Here is a 15061-nt window from a genome sequence, read left to right on the forward strand (position 1 = left end):
GAGTACTTGCTTTACTATATCAACCTTGAGAAAGAATATTTAGGATAATAAACATTAAATATTTATTGGGTTTTGTTTCTATCAAATTTTGCTTTAATTATATAATATTTTTCTGTTACAGTTACATTGTGGTTGTTTCCTAATGACAAAATTTTATTTCATCTGAAGATATTAATTTGTCTGAGCATTCATTTGGAAGATGAAATTGTGTCACCTAAGTTAAGGCTAATAACTCATATTGAATATTTTGTCCTGTAATCTAATGAGTTAGAAGAGTACTGCATAAAACAATATGCTACTAAACAACCAGTGGATCACTGAAGAAATCAAAGAGGAAATAAAAAAATACCTAGAGACAAATGAAAACGAAAACACGATGATCTAAAACCCATGGGATGCAACAAAAACAGTTCTAAGAGGGAAGTTTATAGCAATAAAAGCTTACCTCAGGAAACAAGAAAAATCTCAAATAAACAACATAACTTTACAGCTAGAGCAACTGGAGAAAGAAGAGCAAACAAAAGCCAAAGTTAGTAGAAGGAAAGAAATCACAAATATCAGAGAAGAAATAAATGATAGAGACTAAAAAAACAAAGAAGATCAATGAAAAAAGATCAATGAAACTAAAAGCTGGCTCTTTGAAAAGATAAACAAAATTGATAAACTTTTAGCCAGAATCATCAAGAAAAAAAGGGACACAGCAAAGGAAACCATAAAAAAACAAAAAGGGCTTCCCTGGTGGTGCAGTGGTTGAGAATCTGCCTGCTAATGCAGGGGACACGGGTTCGAGCCGTGGTCTGGGAAGATCCCACATGCCGCGGAGCAACTAGGCCCATGAGCCACAATTACTGAGCCTGCGCGTCTGGAGCTTGTGCTCCGTAACAAGAGAGGCCACGACAGTGAGAGGCCAGTGCACCACGATGAGGAGTGGCCCCCGCTTGCCACAACTAGAGAAAGCCCTTGCACAGAAACAAAGACCCAACACAGCCAGTAATAAAAAAATAAATCAATTTAAAAAAGAAGGCTCAACATTAAAAAAATATATATATATAAATATTAGAGCCACGTTTCACATTTGGTCCTTGTTTAAAAAAAAAACAAAAAAAAGACAACCCACAGAATGGGAGAAAATATCTGCAAATGAAATAACCGACAAGGGATTAATTTCCAAAATATATAAACGGTTCATGCAGCTCAATATCAAAAAGACAAATAACCCAATCATAAAATGGGTGGAGGATCTAAATAGACATTTCTCCGAAGAAGAAATATAGACGGCCAAAAGGCACATGAAAATATGCTTAACATCACTAATTATTAGAGAAATGCAAATCAAAACTACAATGAGATATCACCTCACAGCAGTCAGAATGGCCATCATCAAAAAATCTACAAACAATAAATGCTGGAGAGGGTGTGGAGTAAAGGGAATCCTTCTACACTGTTGGTGGGAATGTAAATTGATACAGCCACTATGGAGAACAGTATGGAGTTCCTTAAAAAACTAAAAATAGAACTGCCACATGACCCAGCAATCCCACTCCTAGGCATATACCTGCAGAAAACCATAATTCAAAAAGATACATGCACCCCAATATTCATTGCAGCACTATTTACAATAGCCAGGACATGGAAGCAACATAAATGTCCATCATCAGAGGAGTGGATAAAGAAGATGTGATACATATATACAATGGAATATTACTCAGCCATAAAAAAACAAAATAATGCCATTGACAGCAACATAGATCAACCTAGAGACTGTCATACTGAATGAAGTAAGTCAGATACAGAAAGACGAATATGATATTGCTTATATGTGCAATCTAAAAAAGGGTACAGGGCTTCCCTGGTGGCGCAGTGGTTGAGAGTCTGCCTGCCAATGCAGGGGACACGGGTTCATAACCCGGTCCGAGAAGATCCAACATGCCTTGGAGCAGCTGGGCCTGTGAGCCGTGGCCGCTGAGCCTGCGCATCCGGAGCCTGTGCTCCACAACGGGAGAGGCCACAGCAGTGAGAGGCCCATGCACCACAAAAAATAAAAAATAAATTTTTTTAAAGGTTAGAAATGAACTTATTTACAAAACAGAAGTAGAGTCACAGATGTAGAAATCAAATTTATGGTTACCAGGGGATAAGGGGGAGAGGGATAAATTGGGAGATTGGGATTGAATATACACACTACTATATATAAAATAGATAACTGATAAGAACCTACAGTATAGCACAGGGAACTCTACTCAATACTCTGTAATGGCCTATATGGGAAAAGAATCTAAAAAAAAGTGCATATATATATATGTATAATTGATTCACTTTGCTGTGTACCTGAAACTAACACATTATAAATCAACTATACTCCAATAAAACTTTTAAAAAGAAAAGAAAAAAAAAGGGAGAACACCCAAATCATTAAAGTTAGAAATGAAAAAGGAGAAGTTATAACCAACACCACAGAAATACAAAGGACAATAAGAGACTACTACAAGCAACTATATACCAATACAGTGGACAAACTAGAAGAAATGGACAAATTCTTAGAAAGGTACAATCTCTCAAGACTGAACCAGGAAGAAATAACAAATATGAACAGACCAACTGTAAGTATTGAAATTGAGTCTGTGATTTAAAAACTCCAACAAACAAAAGTCCAGGATCAGATGGCTTCACAGGTAAATTCTACCAAACAGTTAGAGAAGAGTTAAGACCCATCCTTCTGAAACTATTCCAAAAAATTGCAGAGGAAGGAACACTTCTAAATTCATTCTATGAGGCCACCATTACCCTGATACCAAAACCAGACACAGATACCACAAAGAAAGAAGATTATAAGCCAATAACATTGATGAATATAGATGCAAAAATCCTCAACAAAATACTAGCAAACCAAATCCAACAATACATTAAAAGGATCGTACACATGATAAGTGGGATTTATCCCAGGGATGCAAGGATTTTTCATTATCCACAAATCAATCAGTGTGATACACCACATTAACAAATCAAAGAATCAAAAACCATACAATCATCTCAATAGATGCAGAAAAATCTGATAAAATGCAACATCCATTTATGGAAAAAACCTCAGAAGGTGGGCACAGAGGGAACCTACCTTAATATCACAAAGGTGATATTTTTCATATATGGATAATGAAAAAACCCACAGTTAACATCATACTCAACAGTGAAAAGCTGAAAGCATTTCCTCTAAGATCAGGAACAAGACAAGGATATCTACTCTCACCACTTTTATTCAACATAGTTTTAAAAATCCTAGCTACAGCAATCAGAGAAGAAAAAGAAATGAAGGGGATCCAAATTGGAAAAGAAAAAGTAAAGCAGTCACTATTTGCAGATGACATGATACTATACGTAGAAAATCCTAAGATGCTACCAGTTTGATAAAGTTGCAGGATACAACATTTATACAAAGAAATCCATTGCATTTCTATACATTAAAAACAAAAGATCAGAAAGAGAAATTAAGGAAACAATCTCATTTCATCACATCAAAAAGAATAAAATACCTAGGAATAAACCCACCTAAGGATGCAAAACACCTATACTCCAAAAACTGTGAGAGGCTGATGAAAGAAATTGAAGATGACACAAATAAATGGAAAGGTATACTTGGATTGGAAGAATCACTATTGTCAAAATGACTATACTACTCAGAGCAGTCTACTGATTCAATGCAAATCCTATCAAACTGCAAATGGTGTTTTTCACAGAACTACAACAACAAAAGAATTTAATCTGTATGGAAACACAAAAGACCCCCAAAAGCCAAAGCAATCTTGAGAAAGAAAAAATGTAGATGGAGGAATCAGACTCCCTGAATTCATACTATACTATAAAACTATAATAATCAAAACAGTATAGTACTGGCACAAAAACAGAAATAGATCAATGGAATAGGATAGAAAACCCAGAAATAAACCCATGCACCTATAATCAATTAATCCTCAACATAGGAGGCAAGAATATACAATGGAGAAAAGACAGTCTCTTTAATAAGTGGTCCTGGGAAAACTAGACAGCTACATGCAAACGAATAAAAGTAGAGCATTCTCTAACATGGTACACAAAAGTAAGCTCGAAATGGATTAAAGACCTAAATGTAAGGCCGGATACTATAAATCTCCTAGAGGAAAACATAAGCAGGACACTTTGACATAAATCACAGCAATATCTTTTTGGTTCTGTCTCCTGGAGTAATAGAGATCCAAACAAAAATTTTCAAATGTGACCTAATTAAATTTAAAAGCTTTTGCACAGCCAAGGAAACCATAAACAAAACAAAAAGACAACCTGCAGAATGGGAGAAAATACTTGCAAATGATGCTACTGACAAGGGATTAATTTCCAAAATATACAAACAGCTCAGGCAGCTCAATATCAAAAAAACAAACAGCCCAATCGAAAAATAGACAGAAGATCTAAATATAGACTTCTCCAATGAAAACATACAGATGGCCAAAAGGCACATGAAAAGATGCTCAGCATCAATAATTTTTAGAGAAACGCAAATCAAAACTCCAATGAGGTAATACCTTACTCCAGTCAGAGTAGTCATCATCAAAAGTCTACAAATAATAAATGCTGGAAAAGGTATGGGAAAAAAAGGAACACTCCTACACTGTTTGTGGGAATATAAATTGGTGAAGCCACTACACAGAACAATATGGAGGATCCTTAAAAAACTAAAAGTAGAGCTACCATATGATCTTGCAATCCCACTCCTAGGCATACATCCAGAGAAAACCATAGTTCAAAAAGATACATGGGTGGCAAACCTGACCAGCCGCATGGCTGCGGGTTGCTCAGCGTCTCCGCGGTCGAAGGCGGCCTCAGAAGGGCCGGTGGTGGGACCAGCCGGCGTCTTGCCTTGCCTAGAATTGCCTACCTACGTGGCCCCTTGTGCGCTCGTGAATAGCTGCTACTCCTGCCTGGTGGCGGGGCCGCACCGAAGACACATCGCACTGTCACCGCGCTACCTTAACAGGAAACGCACCGGTATCCGAGAACAGCTCGATGCCGAGCTCCTGCGCTATTCCGAGGGCCTTTTAGGTGTACCCATTGCTTATGATAACATCAAAGTAGTGGGTGAATTAGGAGATATTTATGATGATCAAGGACACATTCATCTTAACACTGAAGCAGATTTTGTTATTTTCTGCCCTGAACCAGGGCAAAAACTTATGGGTACAGTTAATAAAGTGTCTTCCAGCCACATTGGCTGTTCCCAAACCTGAGCAGATGCCAGCCGAGCAGTGGCAGACTCTGGAGATAAACACGGGTGATGAACTAGAATTTGAAGTATTTCGTTTAGACTCAGATGCTGCTGGAGTATTCTGCATTCGGGGAAAACTAAATATCACTAGTTTACAAACGAAGTGCTCTGCAGTTTCTGAAGAAGTAACAGAAACTGGTACTGAAGAAGCTACTGAAAAACCTCAAAAGAAGAAAAAGGAAAAGAACAAAGACCCAGAGCCATATGAAGTGGAAAGTGGTACCACAGAGCTAGCAGATTTTGCAGATGTTACCATGAAGGAAGAGACAGATCTGCAGATTAATAACAATGTGAGTGGCCTCTGGGAGGAAGAGCCGAAGAAGAAGAAAAAGCATCAGGACCCTGTTTTCCAAGGCAGTGACGCCAGTGGTTACCAAAGTGACCATAAAAAGAAAAGAAAGCACAGTGAGGAGGCTGAATTTACACCACTTTTGGAACATGCACCTAAAAAGAAAAGGGAAAAGTAATTTTCTTTAGTGCATTTTAAATATGATTTGTTTTTAAAAATTGATTTACACAAAACAGATGACTAAAGTTTGAACTATGAAATGTTTTGTATTCCAATACTTTGCAAAACAGGGAACATTTGATGAGGAGTTGAGTTTTTGGTGCTAAAATTACAAAACAGATAAATTTGGGAAATGCCAGTATTATTAAAGTGCCATTTTACTATATACAGAATAGAAAGGTAAGAGCTGCCCTCAATCTCAACTCCTTCATTCTTCCAGGGTATACATTCTAAATAAAATGATTTCTACAGTCTGCAAAAGGTTTTCAAGTACAATGTTATTTCATATCATACAGAATGAGTTTTGAGCTTGGGTTTAGGGGTTTTGTTGTTGTTGTTACAGGTTTCACATTTAGTCATGATGTTACATGACATGCTATTTTGCTTTGTTTAAATTACCAGTTTTAGGATTTCTTTTATCATGGCTATTACAGTATTTCTACTGTTTAACTTAGAATGGTTTGCCAAAGGAGTTTCTGAAGTTTCCAGAGCTCTTAAGAACCTTGCCACTACTGACTGGGTGGTAGGAAACAATATTCACTATTCTTTTCTTCTAGGTGCATGTATGTTGTTTTCCTTTTTCTCTCAGTCTGAGAGGTTGATGGAGAGGCTGTTTTCTGACACTTGTTCATTTGTGCCTCAACCATTCTGCTTTTGTTGTGTGTTGGAGAGGAGGAGTCTGCTGAAGACAGGGAAAATGTGATTCTGACTAGTGGGGAATTTCCCTACTTTTAATATTTGAGTTAAGCTACTAGAAATTATTATGAAGAGAAAACAGCTATTCACTGCTTTCACTGAGAAAATGTGGAATATGTCTTAACTATTGGGAAACAGTGAAGAATGAAATGACAAGCTGGTTCAGCCTGATAATCAATGCAAGGTCGTATTCACTCATTTAACGGGTATTTGATGATCTGTGTGTAAAACATATTCTACTGAGGTCCAGAGGTATAATGGCAAACAAGGCAGAAATAATTCCTTCCCTCATGGAATGTCATAGGAAAAACAGATGCACATACACAATATAAGTAAGAAAATACAGAAAATTACTACACAATATAAGAAAATACAGAAAATTACTACACAATATAAGTAAGAAAATACAGAAAATTACTAATTGTGGTAAGTGCTACAGAGAAAAAGAAGATTGTCTACTCACTGTTAGTTGTGATCCATGGCAGCCATTTTCATTGCCATTTATCTAGTATCAGACATAGTACTGGTCTTACACTGTTTAATGTTTGTTAATGTATGGGTTCCCATAGTAGTAGATCCAAATCTGTAATGATAGAATATAGAATTTAGAGAGTGGCAGTCATTCACAATGTTTGTCTACAAGCACATGTGCCAGACAGTGGAAATGTGCAGGCCAGTATCTTTCCTTATCATTAGGTTCATGTGAGTATTTAGCCCTCAAAATGTAGCTAGTCCAAATAGAGATGAGGTATCAGTATAAAATACACATCAGATTTTGAAGATGTACAAAGAAAGAATGTAAAATATCTCAAGTTTGTATATTGGTGAGATTATAATATTTTGGTACAGTGGGGTAAATAAAATGTTACAAGTAAAAAAAAAAAAGATACATGCACCTCAATGTTCATTACACCACTGTTTACAATAGCCAAGGCATGGAAGCAACCTAAGTGCCCATCAACAGATGAATGGATAAAGAAGATGTTACAATATATGTATAATGGAATATTACTCAGCCATAAAAAAAAGAATGAAATAATGCCATTTGCAACAACATGGATGGACCTAGAGATTATCATACTAAGTGAAGTAAGCCAGACAAACATCATATGATATCATTTATATGTGGAATCCAAAAAAATCATACAAATGAACTTATTTACAAAAGAGAAAGAGCCTCACAGACATAGAAAACAAACTTCTGGTTACCAAAGGGGAAAGAGAGTTGGGGGAGGGATAAATTAGGAGGTTGGGATTAACATACACACACTAATATATGTAAAATAGATAATCAACAAGACCTAGTATAATAACCTCTAAGGGAAAAGAATCTGAAAAAGGAATATATATATATATATAACTGAATCACTGTGCTGCACACCTGAAACTAACATGATTTTGTAAATCAACTATACTTCAATTAAATAAAGAGTACTCTGATCCCTTGAAAGGCAAAGCATGTGCAAGTATTTTTTTCAATGAAAATATATACATAAGAGTTCTTTTATCTTATCAAGAGTCAACAATTAAAATATCTGACGTAACTGTATACATTTTTCCATTACTGCTATAAACAACTACCACAAATTTGTCTTACACAACAAAAATAGATTATAATTCTGGAGGTCAGAAGTGTGGCGTAAGTCTCCCTGGGGTAAAATCAAGGAGTTCATGTTTATTTGGAATCTCAAGAGGGAATCCATTTCCTTGTTTTCCCAGCTTCTAGTGGCTGCCTGTATTCCTTGGCTTATGGTCCCTTCCTCCATTCTCAAGGCCAGCACCTGTGGGTCAAGTCCCTCTCACACTGCATCATTCTGTCCTCTTCTTCTGCCTCCCTGTTCTACTTCTAAGGATCCTTGTGATTACATTGTATCCGTCCCCAAATCCCAAATAATCTCCCTTTTTTAAGGTCAACAGATTAACAACCTTAACCCCATGTGCAACCTTAATTCCTTTTTGCCCTGTAAGGTAACATATTCACAACTTGCAGGAATTTGGACATGGATATCATTGTGGGGCCATTATTCTGCCTTCCACGGTAACTAATATCATACCACTGCTATGCTTTTAATGGATATAAATCTAAAGGCATTAAATTTTTTCTTCTATTCTTATTATAATTTATTAATTTATACCCCATCATACATCAACACAATGTAACATGAAGGTACATTTGGTAGTAAAGGATGGCATTTAATAACTCATCAAATATTTATTGGGTGTTTACTATTAAGCAGACTCTGTTCTAGGAGCTGAAGATATGGCAGTAAAAATGAAATTAAAAACTTCTGTGGAGCTTATACTTTAATAGGAGAGACAAACAACAACATAAATAAAATACATAATATGTTAAGTACATTTGGAGAAGGGTAAAAAGTGTCTCATGTGTGATAATGGGGGCAAGGGATAAGAGGGAAGATTCCATGGGTTTTTTAGACTGGGGGACCAGGGAACCCTGACAGAACCATCTAGCCAGTTGACAGTTGTATAAATCTCACTTTGGTTAAAATGGCAATGGGTACAATAACCCTGAAACGGGTGCTTCCTTAGTGCAGTAAAGGCAGATGGAAAGCTGTCACTCTAAGAGAGGTGATTTGTGATGCAGCAGAAACCATGGCCCACCAGGCCAGCCTTTACATAGTACCTAGTCAATAAGCCCAGATATCACCAGCAGTCAGTGGCACTCAAAGATGTGGTTCTCCGAAATGAGACAGAGACCCCTGTGGCTCTAAAATACCTACCCCAGTTTTACTACCCAGCTTTCATCCCCCATACTGGATTGCTTTTCTCACCAGGAAGTGAAAAACCTCCACTCAGTCTTCAAACGTTAGCAATAGAGGCCAATGAGGTGACATTTTAGTTTAAAACTTAATTCTGACAGAAGATGATTCAAAAAGGATCTTGAAGTTGTTGCTCTAAGCAACTAGAAGAAAAGAGATTCCAGTTATTGGTTTAGGAAAGATTTTGAGAAGAGCAGATTTAGGGAGACTTTCAGCATTTTATGTTGGCTTTGAGTTTCCTGTCTGCTAGGGAAAAAGAGACATGATGAAATACGTGACTTAAAGCATCCAACCAACATTTCTTCAGGGAAGTAAAATTTTTTGTTAGAAGTGGCAACTTTTTTGCCACTGGTAATATCCATGAGGAAGGATTCTTTCTCAAGCAGACACTTGGTTTCTCTACAGACATTTCCTGACACTTTTAGCATGAAGAATGACTTGTTTCATTATTTTGGGAAAAAAAAAAATAGGCATGCTTGGCTCCACTATGTTTCCTGGGGTGAATGTGGGAGGCATTTGGAAATCTTTTGCTTTTTCAAGAAAAGCCAGATTCTGCATTCATTTATGCAAAATCTTCCAGTTTTTAAATAGGATACCTAATTAAGATATTTTAAAATACTCTTTAGGCTATCCTGAATTATGTCCTTTCATTGTCTACTGTTTGTGACTTTTATCCTACACCTAAACTGAGATATCACAGTATAAATTATTGTTGACACAGCAGATGGGGTACTAAGCCAAATGAATCTAGCTACCAATATGTCAGCCGTATGCTTTGGCTTTTACTCATTAGGTGAAAGAATGTACTCGTAGCATTTTACAAAAATATTCCTTATTTGACTCAATAACAGGCCAATTACATTTCTGCAGTTGGTATTCCTGTGAATGAAAAATAAATCATAGGAAAACCATATTGAATCTCTAGAGACAGGAAATAGTATATCTGTTTATATACCATGCTCAACTAATCCACCCCCAAAATATGTGATAGCTAGAGGTAGATATTTATTTCCTCTGCAATTTGTTTTTCATATTTATATTCATGCTATGTTTCATTATACAAAATTATGCAAAATTGTGGTGATAGTATGTCTTGTAAAAATGTTTGCTTTATTCCCTTTTATTCTTTTTCAGTGCATCCTTGTTTAATAAACTTGAATTAATAAAAAAGAACCATCACTATAATCTCTATATTCTAACAGCAATTTATCAACTCTTGTACCTAATATAAAATTAGCATGTATATTATACCATATAAACTTGAGGAAAGAGTAAGTGGCAAGTAATTTTTAACTGTTGATATGCTAATAAACATATCACTATCATCCATTGTTATGAATAGCTTTTGCATATTAAGATGCAGATTTCTTCCTTTTAATTAAGCTACGCGAGCACTGTGGTGTCGGTGGGGTCTGGAAATGTGCTTATATTGATGGGTACAAGTAGTAAACAAACCAGGAAATGACGGCTTGAGCTAAGATTCTGAGGATTTGGGTCATTTTGATTTGTGCTCACAGTTACGCCTTTTATTTTATTTTATTTTTAAACACCTTTATTAGAGTATAATTGCTTTACAGTGGTGTGTCAGTTTCTGCTTTATTTTTTTTTTTTTTTTTTAAACATCTTTATTGGGGTATAACCTTGTCTTTTAATTTATTATTTGTTTAATTAAAAGTGCTTGAGGTAACATGAAATCACAGGTACAAACTAAAAATAGAAAAACAAAACCAAATAAAAGAAATGGTTGAAAATTTAGCATAACATAGTAAATGACATAAAAAGAAAAAAAAATAGCTGTTTTACTTGTTGTTTAATAAGAAGTCCACATTGATATGGAGAGATCAATTGTTCCAAAGCTTGTGTTATCTTTCCTGGCATCTGATCAGCAGTATTAATGGCACAGTCCCACCTTTGAAGGAGCTCATGGTCTCTACTAATTAGGATTTATGATACAGGTCAACAATGTGCCATTTGGAAATGCAAAAATTGAGCCTCAGTTCTAGCATATGAGATTTTATTAGGGGTAGCTTAAATGGACAGAGATTGAAGCAAATGCTTACTTACTTCTCTGTTTGCCTTTCTGTGAATCTTCTTGTTACAGGATGATGAAATTCTGAGGCTAAAATCAGGATGTATTTTCAAGAGATAAGGGCCAAAGAGTCTACTTTCTCAACACTGAGTTTGTTTCTCAATCTTGGTTCCACCCTGAACCAATTATATAAGAACCTCTGGAATGGGGTTTTGGCATCAATCTATTTATAAGTTGCCCAAGTGATTACATTATGAAGCCAGGAGAGAGAGCCATTGATTTAGTCTAGATGAGGACATATGGTCTAGCATAACTCAACATGTAGATTATTGCATCACTACATGGAGGTTTCGAAGCCAAATGCATATATATAGTTGCTGCTTGAAGCCTGGTGGGCAAGGCAAAAAGGACAGTGCTTTCAGGGTATCAGGCTTTTGACATAGTTAACCAGCACAATATGCAACAGCCTTAAATAAAATTATATGAATGCAAATTTATATATATTTAGCAAGAAACAGATGATGGAATGAAGTGATGAACGTAAGAAGTTTTTTTGGGGGAAAGGCAATGCCTATGAAAAAGTAAGAGAGTAAATCAACTATAAGAAATCAATAAGAAATTATCAATAAGAAATAAAATAAAAGAGAGAGGAAGTAGGATTGGAAAGAGAAAGTCTTCAGACCACGAGATAGATCTGACACCTGTGAAAGTAATGCAAAGAGAAAGTAGGATTGGGCAGGGAGGCCTTTATGCAGATCCTGACTAAGTTTTGGTCAGTCTAGTTGAGAACAATAAGGTTTGCCAGTTACAGCTGTCCTGCATTGGGTTGAATAATTCTGGCCCTATTACCACTGTCATGCTCAGTTATTGTTTGGTGGCTGACCAGGAAGATCTTGGACCCACCAGGAAAAATGAGATGAATCCTGAAGCATCTATGAGCTGGGGTGATAGGTAACTACATTCTTTGCAGTTGGAAGGTCAAGTTTTTCCTTGAAGGGAGATTGAAGTGCTGTGTCTCCATGACTACCACAAAATGTATGTAGCACATTGTCAATATTTTTAACTTCTCCTTTCAGTTAGCATCCTCAACTCATAAATCATTGGTGAGAAGTTACTGTCTCTTGGCAAAGATACTTAGCCATCAAATCCAGAGGAAGAGGCAATAACTTGCAACCACCATATTTCTCCACAGCTTAATGTTTGCTCACATCCTTGACTCTTGGTTAACCATAAAGATTTTTTGTGGGGAGGACTTTCTCTTTTTATACAAACTTTATGAACATCTCAATCTTACAGTAAAACTTTCTATACTCAGTTAGCCAGCCAGTCTAGAGACCACTGTTGTGTAAATAAGAAAAACTCACTATTTAGAATGAATGCATTATCCTTTAAAAGTTTTCAAAATATTTCTAGATTGTATTACACATTCTCTGACTAAATAGTCTTAGGGCGAACTGATTTATCTTTTCTTAAGGAATATGCATTTTGACCATATTCAACTATTGTACTAGGCTGTAGTTATAGATGAATCCAAACATTGTGTTTATTTGCTGACCAGTTTGTATCATGGTATATATACACAAACGAATTTCAAAGCATTTCTTATCCTACTCTTTCACTAACATATATAATGGATTGACCTCCTCAAATGGATAGCAGATCTTAAAAAGCAATTATTGAATCCAAGGTTAAGCAGTATTTCCATAAGTTATATTATGTCCTCAAAAATCCTATCCTTAAAAAAAAAAAATCAGTGCCTTTTCATTTATAAATGACATTCAAAGGATGATTTAACACAACCACTTTATTCCCCAAGACATATTTAATCATCTCTCTATTATAATCACGCCAATTTCTTAAGAAAGCATCACCTTTTGTGAAATTCCAGGATTGATTTTTTTTCTAACACAAATAGTCCTTGACTTACTGCTATTTTGCCTTGCTCTAACAAATACAAGTTACTATGAGCAACATGGAAGGCCGTGCAAGAATGTCTAGTACCCTGACAATGTAGGGGTAATGTAGCCAATCTAAAAAGCTTTATTATGTTCAGCAAGCAAGCAAATAACTTTTAGGCAGAATTATTTTTCAGGTAGAAGAAGGCAGAACACAATTTCAGAAACAATTTCCCCGAATTTTGCAGTCTAAACACCTTTTTAAGCTTATGTTTTAATCAAAACCAGTCACTAATATAATGTTAAGTTTACCAAATGAATTGTGAGAACAAATTATATACATATTTTTAAATGCAAATAATAACAAATTTTATATCTACTGGTTTAATAAAAATAAATTGTATTTTTATACATTTTTAAGTTAGGAAACGACTTTTGTCCACATGTTTTTGGTAAGATGTTAGATTATATCTTAATACAATTGTCATCACTAGGGCAACACTGAAAGGGAAAAATAGGGGGGGAAACTTCAAGTTTGAAATTCATTAATTTGGATTAATATTTTAATATTTATTCTTTCATTCAACGGATATTTGAGTTAGTCATTTATGACAGACACTGTTCTTTGAGATTAACATACTGCATTAAACAAAACAAAGCTCCTGTACTCATGTAACTTACAGAGTAGTATGTTTGGGGTGGGGGGACCCAGTAAACAGACAATAAACAAAGAAACAAGTAAAAGCAATGAATAAGAACAAACTGAGAGAAGTACTATAAAGCAAAGTTAATACGAATAGTTAATGGTGGAGCTGGAATGTAATTTTAGACAAATAAATGGTAACACTATCTTGCAATTACTCCTCATCCCCAATATAAAATAGCACAAAAAAGTAGAAGAAGCAATGCAATGTGATTGGTCTGCAAGTCCTAGAGGTTTCTTTTTGTCTCTTTCTTATTGGGGTAAAAGAAAAATTTGTTAATTTATATTCTTTCTAGTAATAATAATAATAATAACATAATGTTAATAGGTTCAAGAAAAGAAAAATGATGGTTATAGGATGAATTTTTTTTTTTTTTTTTTTTTTTGCGGTACACGGGCCTCTCACTGCCGTGGCCTCTCCCGCCGCGGAGCACAGGCTCAGCGGCCATGGCTCACGGGCCCAGCCGCTCCACGGCATGTGGGATCCTCCCGGAATGGGGCAGTCACCCGTGTCCCCTGCATTAGCAGGCGGACTCTCAACCACTGTGCCACCAGGGAAGCCCAGGATGAAATTTTTATAAGTAATTTTTATAAGTAATGTTGTAAGTTATGTTATAACTAATATTGTATTTTAAGATAAAATAAAGGTATTTTGTTAAGATTTTTAAAAACATATGTGTGAATCTTTTAACAAATATTATTACTATTTATCAGAATGCTAATCTTTGATTTAAATATTCAATTTGTGTATCAAATTTAAATACAGAAGATTAAAATTACTGGAGACAAATACACAGGTGGGTGAATGTTCCAGGGTCTTTATCCAGTTATCTTGTTACTTTGTTATATTTTACACAAAGAATATTTTAAGTTAGTTTTAATTTTTACTGAAAAAATATACATACAAATAAATTCATATATCATAATAGAACAGTTAGCTCTATTTTTGCAAACTTAAGAGAGCCATGTAAACAACACACATCAGATTTTAACACCATTCTGATTTCTAACAGCTTAAATTAGTATTTCTGTTTTTATTCTGATGTAAATGGAATCATAAAGTCTAAACTCTGTGTCCGACCTCTTTCACTCACCATTATATTTGTGAGATTTATGCATATTGTGTGTAGTTGTAAATTGCTCATTTTCATTACTAT

At 35.5% G+C, this 15061-nt stretch overlaps 1 pseudogene; it reads left to right on the plus strand.

Moving 5' to 3' along the window:
• Positions 1–4808: 4808 nt before the first annotated feature.
• On the plus strand, positions 4809–5770 carry LOC112406370 (DNA-directed RNA polymerase I subunit RPA43 pseudogene; annotated as a pseudogene).
• Positions 5771–15061: the final 9291 nt, after the last annotated feature.

The sequence above is a fragment of the Neophocaena asiaeorientalis genome, unplaced genomic scaffold, assembly GCF_003031525.2.
Source record: "Neophocaena asiaeorientalis asiaeorientalis breed wild unplaced genomic scaffold, Neophocaena_asiaeorientalis_V1.1 scaffold188, whole genome shotgun sequence".
Classification (NCBI taxonomy): Eukaryota; Metazoa; Chordata; class Mammalia; order Artiodactyla; family Phocoenidae; genus Neophocaena; species Neophocaena asiaeorientalis.